At 44.9% G+C, this 7,795-nt stretch overlaps 1 long non-coding RNA gene across 1 annotated transcript; it reads left to right on the top strand.

The window, feature by feature from the left end:
- The first annotated feature begins 465 nt into the window (after window positions 1-465).
- Window positions 466-1,064, top strand: LOC123131276 (uncharacterized). The gene is made up of 2 exons (XR_006464126.1): window positions 466-676; window positions 790-1,064. It is a non-coding gene; the product is annotated as an uncharacterized lncRNA (long non-coding RNA).
- The last annotated feature ends 6,731 nt before the right edge of the window (window positions 1,065-7,795 follow it).

Below are 7,795 nucleotides of genomic sequence, written 5' to 3'. Positions count from 1 at the left end.
GGGGGGGGGGTTAGTCAGCACACCACCACACCACCACACACGCGCACATGTGTGTACATCGGACAGCATTAATCCTGTAAAACTTCTTTCATATTACTGTACATCGGACAGCACACCACCACATCCGCGCACATGTGCAACATTTTCTTGTCAGACTTGGCTAACTTGTGCCGAGATGGTTATGCCAGACTGGAGGCTAGCTAGGTGGTGTGCCTTGCCCGCAGAGCTACAAGATACTGATTCCTCCTTTCATATGCTACAAGATACTGACTCCTCCATTCATATCCTACAAGATACTGATTCCTCCTCTCCGGGCTACGGTTGATTGATAATCAAACCCCATTGCCTAACTAGGCACTAGCAGCCGTTAATCTCTTTGATGCCACATGCACAGATGTATATCCAATTTGCTATATATACACCCCGGCCGAGTTGTGTCTGCACAGAGCACCACATAGGCAGAGAATCACGCAATCAAACCAAAGTGAGAGACCAAGAGAGATGGCGTCCAAGGCATTCCCTGCTCTGGTCCTTCTGGCGCTCGTCTGCGACCAGCTTGTGGTCGACGGCCATGCCCAGCCCTACACCGGCGGCGGCCGCATCAGGGGAGGAGGATCTGCTCCCGGAATGCAGCCACCGACTTACCCCACTGCCCATGCCCACTCCTCCACCATTGGTAATCTACCTCTGTTGTTTCTCCGTTTGCTTGCCATTGATAAACCATTTCATTTTCCTGTCATTTCCCTGGTTCTGACTGTTGTTTGTTTGCATGGTCTGTGAATATGGCAGGAGAATACGATGGAGCTGGAAGGCCTTCAGCCGTGGAAGAAGACAAGGCCTTCATGGTCAACAGCCTGCCGGCGCACGACCGCCCGCTGCCTGTCCCGCCTTCCGCTCACTAGTCCGTCGAGGCAACGCAGTCGAGCTTGAGATCAGCGGCCCAGTGGCCAGCACTAATAATAGGAATAAATTTGTGTGAAGTTGTCCTGTGGTGACTCTGTTTCTGTCATCAGGGGTGTAAAAGCAGAGTACACCGAACTACTAATAAAAGTACTGTTGAGAAAGTTGGGACTTCACAGTGGTTTCAAGAGAACATATATAAGTTTGTTCCGAAATTCCGTTTACATCTTACCATGAACATAATATGGATGTATCTAAATCGTGCATGAACGTTTTCGATCTTGCACTGTTGTAATTAAAACTGTACATGGTTGAAACTACGACGACGTCTCGAACGAAACGATCCTAATCACTTGTCCTTGAGTTAGGTAAAGACTGCAAGCATATCGCAAAAAGAAGAACCGATATATACATCCCGGTTCCTCACTTTTGGCCAGATACCGCAACCATCGATCTGTATCTAGAGGCAGAAATACAGCAGTACGTTATGTAAATAAACTAGTATTAGAGACATGCCGTGCGATAGTTTGCGTATTTTCTGTGCTGATCCATTTTAGCTAAGAATCATCATGTGAACATCGTAAATCTTTACATTTTGTGTACAGGCAGACAAGTTCTCAAGGAAAGACATACAATCTTAGTCATTTCTTATTATCAAAGTAGTAATTTAACGACTACTGAAACCATTGACGTAACAAGAAGTTGTTTTCACACGCCAAAAAAAAACAAGAAGTTGTTTTCAACATGTCGCAAGGTTTTTCCGGAAGGTCCCACTAGCCTTCATAAAGTAGGAAAATATTGGGTATGATAGTTGTTGAAAAGAAAAGAATGGCAGCTCTGTTATGACAGTATACAACATGGTGTAGCAGACCAAATTGCAAAAAATAAGGCCCTTTTTGATTAAGATATTTTTATGTGAATTTTGCAGAATTTCAACCCATATGGTTTTTAACATGTCATCGCAGTCTAGATACTAAGGTTATGCTTCAAATCGGAGAATTCCAATCCCAAGTTCAGAATAATCAATAAATGTAAACAGTATTTTGGTTTGATCGGGTGATATGCCGTTACTTTGTTTTTCTAGCCATGTATTCATGCGGTCCACCTGTGCTTTGAATTTTGTTTCCAAGAGAAAACGGAGACCTGCCCATTTGTTATCTTGATAGAGAGGGGATTCTCTAACTTCTACTTATATGCAACCCTGGTGTGTACATAGTACACAATAAACAAAAAAACTGTGTATAGAGTAAAAAATGTGTCAAACAAATTAAGTTTACGGTATGGTTTGATCTAATATAATCTAATCAACAGCTGCATCCTCCAAATAGCATACAGTAAAAGTAGAAGACCTGTGGTAAAAAAAACTAAAAATGATGTAAAGAACTGAATGTACATAAACCATCTAGAAACAGCAGCGGCAATAACATCAGTACCAGGTCTGATAATTGCAATCGGTCACTAAAATAACATCAGTACCATGTAACTAATACTGAATACAATGATCACCAAGAGATACAGGACAATTGTTTTCACTAGTGAGTATATAATGTAGCAAGGGACACTCCAAACAGCCAGAGTGTTACCGAAAAAGGCTTTTGCCCTGCTTTATAAATAAAGCAACCACCGAGCACAAAGGTATCAAGGTTCCAACCACACAACACACACACACAGCCACCGCAAGCAGGTCCAACAAACACACACACAGACGAAACCCAGGTTCAACAGAGTGTTCACCCCAGTGAGCTCTTCAGCAAACATTTAGGCCAAGAATTGTAACCCGGTACATTATTTGCCCTAGTGGATATGTTGGGCATGCTATCAGAAAGGTGGTGGTGAGCCGCCTGGCCCAGGGAACCTTGGAGCAGGCAGAAACAACAGAGGTAGAAAATGCACAGAAACATTCTTCAGTTGCAGAGAATCAGAGATATCTGATTCAAACAGAGAGAAAAAAAACTTCGAGCAAAGAAAGCTAAACCACTAATGTACACCTCGCCACTTATACTATCTGGATGAATTGTTTCTTCTTTTCCTTTTGAGATGTTAACTTAACAAACTGATGATTCCGGTGGAAAAAATTTGTGAATTCTCACTTTCCATTTGCTAACTGAGGATTCAACTTACCAGGATACAAAGAAGCCACCAAAGCCAGCCCCACAATAAGCAGAGCGAGTACCCCCCAGAAATCGAGGGCCTCCCAAACCTGGTCCTCCAGGCCCATGAGGATCCATTCCACTACAGTTTCATATGAACTCAATCAATACATAGTTTTTTCCCCAGAGAATATGCAAGACTTGATGCGACAGTACAAAGAAGAATCAGAAAAACTAAAATGGGCTTTAGCCATTAACTTGCAAAAAAGAATCAGAAAATTTTAAATGTGTCTTCCTCCAGGCCATAACACCAGCATGTTACATGTCCCTCATGTCTTGCAAATTACCATGAAGGTCATTCAGCGTAGTCACATAAGACACAATGTTCTTTCATGTGAATTCTTGCACATACAAAATTCAGGAGGCAGTTCCATGTTTATGTTGTGTTAGATTTCCATATTTATCTTGTGTTGTGGATCTATTTCGTCAGGAAAAAACTGCAACTCCTAGTAGCATGCGTTTAATGATGTGCAGGCTGCAATGTTGGTCGACTCATCTGAAAAATACACTGGTTACTAAACCTTGTTCAGATGGTTTTGGACACAACTAGGTTACTACCAGTGTCAGTAGCCTGCCTGTATAGAACAACTTCTACATTGTATAGAACCACCCAAAGTGTCTTCTGCCCCTGTGGACTTAACCAACCTTAGGTTTCTTCCTCCTGGGCAAGTTTTCATTGTGTGTTTGAGTTCGATATTAGCAAGAGAAAAACAAGGCATGTTTCTGCATTTTTTTCTACTCTGGTCGATAACAATCCGTGAACTATTAGTTTGTATTTGATTTCACACGCCGGCTTGTAAAAGTCACCAACAAGGTGCAACGTAGACTAGAGTCCTAATAACGACATTCAGGTACTGAAATAACATCAGTGCCAGGTAACTAGGTAAGGCTGCATACAATGACCTTCGAGAGAAATATAACTAGGTGAAGAATGCATAGATGTACAGTAAGAACTAGTGCATGTGCAACTACTACTCTGCAATGTTCCAACTACTATGCATCCTCAGCTTACTCTTACAGAACATTTGAGTTCAATGTGATTGGTTACAGATCGTTGAAAAATAGAGGATGTAAACTTGGACCAAACATCACCCAATACAGTTTAAGGTGAAGAGGCTTCTTGATCCATCGCCAGTTACACGTACCAGATCGATTAATCTGGATGATGGAACTTACTTTTACACCTTACTTCTAAATTCTAAAGTAATCTACAACTATATTGCCACACAACAGGCCTGTGCTATCCTGCTCGAGACATGAACAAAAAATTATGGAACCTGGGCCTGACAATGACCAACATTTCTTGTGCTTATCTGTACAGGTTTTGCTTCTTCAACTTATGTTCAGATTGTGCATCACAAGAAGCACCAATCCTTAAATGTATAGCAGGATATGGGAAATAGTAAGAGGTCATTCCAAACAACATAATAGAAAAATAGTGTCCTGATGAAAGCACAAAATGGTATCCATAGATTTTTCAGATTACGGTACCAGTCATTCCTAGAAAATACTAAATCTCCTTGATTGAGACAAAGGTAACCAGCTTAAAGTCTCCATAATCTCTACCTGACCAGATGCAATGGATGCATGAAAAACAATGAATTACGAGAGAACATTTCATTGAGTAGTCGACTATGGTCAACTATTTAATTTAACTACTAGTACTACAAGGTCTTCTAAAATATCAGATGCGGCATGTAGGTCAACAAATAATCTGCCTATGTTCATCATCAGTTTCAATGAAATGTAGAAACAGACTACCATGTTCTTACTATTGACTATTAAGAAGACCACTAGATAGAAATGGTAATGTCAATTCTTCAATTCAAGAAAAAGGGCACCACTAGTGAAGTCAATTCCTCAGCCAAGAAAATAGACACATTAGGCAAATTGGGTGGCAAATATTTCGAAAGCAGGGCAAAATAGTTTCAAAAGCAGAGCAAAGCATCAACATAACATCTTTCACTTCAGCCAAGGGAGACAAGCATATAACAGTCAGAGCTTCTGATCATAATTTATATACATCAATGAACAAAAAAGAAGAGGCCAACAGACACATGGTTGATCCAATTCATAGATATTGCAACCTATAAGGTGGGAACCGAGGCTGTTAAGAAGCACCACCTCACTCAACAGCCATCAGACTCAGAGGAAAGGCCAAGGTGTGCACAACATAACCTTCAAGAGCCGGAAAAAATGTATGCTGAACAAGGCTTTGCTTGAGCCGAAATTCATAAATATGGAGGTCTAGGAGACCACGATGGGTTGATGTGAAGCGCCCACTGACCACATAATTTTGCTGAACAAGGCTTTGCTTGTTCACAACATAATTTTGCCATGAGTATCGATGTGAAGCGCCCACTGACCAAAACTGACAAGAAAGAGCATACCACCATGCCTAGAAGAAGCAGCGTTCACACTCCAAAGTTTAACATCCCAAGAGTCATCACAACCTTCAAACCGCCCACTGATTTCTTCGACCGGCAATCTGATCCGGTACTTTAAGCTCCAAACCTCGCTCTCGTAGTTCTTCAACAACCATATACCAACAGTGTGGTTGTCATCATCATGGCAATAGATGGCGAGCGTGTCATCCATCTCAAAGATATATGACTTGGTGGGAACAATTAGAGCATGCATGTGCCGGAACGACTCAACTATGATGCCGTATACTATTATGGGCTTGCTTGCACTCAGGTGGTGATATAGTGGGTACCAATGTAGGCTATCACGCACCTGGACAGGTAGGTTGAAGACCTCTGACTCTGTCCCCGGCCACCCGATGTACCTCGGTGGCTGGTCGGAGCTGTCGGCATTTTGGGAACGGGGGTCCCCAGACTTGCCTGCCTGCGGCCTGCGCGTGGCTCAAGTTGGTGCCCAGCGCGGCCCATCTTCATCAGCTCAAACTCAAGACCCTCGCGAGGGGCCAAGCCTCGTGGGGCGGACGACAGAAAGCTTCCTCAGAGGCAGCCTCATCAGGCAGGCTCGCGAGGAGGCGGAGAGATCAAGGCAGGGATACCTCGCGAGAAGCCCGTGATGCAAGCCATGACGATCGAGACCAGGCGGGCGCCAGGCGGGCGCCGGCCTGCGCAGTGTCCTTGTTTCCCCTTTGGTGCAAAGGGGGCAAGCACAGGCCAAGGCATCGGGCAAAGTTTGCCATTCCGGTGCAACGAGACCAAGACCAGTAGAGCGGCAGGACGGAGGTCACCGTGGAGCCCAAGACGGCGTCATCACCAGTACTTTTGGCATAGGATAACTTGTACTACATGTTCCCCTTCAAAATGGCCAATTGTTGGCGCCCTTCCCGCTCATTATTTGGGGAGAGGCCCAGGGTCTCTATAAATAGAGCTAGCCACCACAGAGTAGAGGGGGATCGACACATAGAGACATCTAGAGATCTGATAGAGCCCTAGCAGAGAGAGAGAGAGGCGACTGAACTCACCAAAGCAGTTCATCGCACCAGCCCAAGAACACCTCTCGCGAGGCTGTTCTTCCCTTGTACTGTTCATCATCAGCCCCTGAGGCAATTCACCACACCACACACTGGAGTAGGGTATTACACCACAACGGTGGCCCGAACTAGTATAAACCTCGTGTCCCTTGTGTTGTTCGTTGTTTTCAGCTTAGATCACGCGAGGAGATTGGACGTAGATCGGTAGGGGAGAGATCTTCGCGCGCACCCCAGTGTTCGAACCTCAAGGGTCTGCTGGAACTTGAAATCCGACAGGAGCCCAAAGGAAGGACATACTCCCTCTGTTTCTTTTTAATCTGCATAGGTTTGGTCAAAGTCAAGCTTTGTAAAGTTTGACTAATTTTATATTAAAAAATATAAACATTGACAATATGAAATCAATATTATCAGATGCACCACAAAATGTATTTCATACTATGTAGTTTTAATATTGTAGATGTTCATATTTTTTATATAAATTTAGTCAAACTTTGTGTAGTTTGACTTTGACCAAATCTTATATGCGAAGTAAAAAGAAATGGAGGGAGTACCCGTCAATTTGGTCTTCAAATGTGCCCATATCATACCGTTGCAGTAGCAGCCGGTACTCGCTAGTAGGTGGATGCAGGTACATCCCCAAGACGGCGAAAATCCCACAGTGGCTCCGGGAGGGAGGCGTGCTCGCACGTGCCGGGTTGCAGATAAAGATGCAGGATCCAGAGGCAGTCCTGGCGATATTGGAGAGGATGAGGAGGCCGTCGCATGAGGCTTCCAGATAAAAGTACCCGTCAAGCGGGACGACGGTATGGAGCTGCATGGAATCAGCGGCCCGGTGGTCGAAGGCGAGGATGTCAAGGCAGTGGACGCCGAGGGCTAATTGGCTGCCGGCCAAAATGGGTAAGGCGGGCTGGCGGGCGTGGTGCGCCAGGAGGAAGCAGCGAGCGGAGGTGACGCAACACTAGGCACGGCAGCGGAGGAGCGATTTGGGGTCGAGGCGGACGAGGATCTCCCAGATGACGACGATCTCGTCTAGGAGTCCGATGAGGAGAGATGTCACTGCTGTTGCTGGTACGGCGTCCGCCATGGCTGCCGGCTGGGAGCTCATCCTCGAGTAGTGCGGGTGGCGACAGAGGGAGACGGAAACGGAGAGCAATTAGTTAACGAGCGCTCCTTTGGAAGCCTCGCAACGATCAGCGCTACTTGGCGCGCTCTCAGCCATTCGCCACATATCGCGTTCTCAGCCATTCGTCACATGTCGCGCTCTGGGCGTTCCCTTCGGATTTTTTTTTATTTT

This window comes from Triticum aestivum, chromosome 6A (assembly GCF_018294505.1).
Source record: "Triticum aestivum cultivar Chinese Spring chromosome 6A, IWGSC CS RefSeq v2.1, whole genome shotgun sequence".
Lineage (NCBI taxonomy): Eukaryota > Viridiplantae > Streptophyta > Magnoliopsida > Poales > Poaceae > Triticum > Triticum aestivum.
This window is presented reverse-complemented; position numbering and strand designations above follow the sequence as displayed.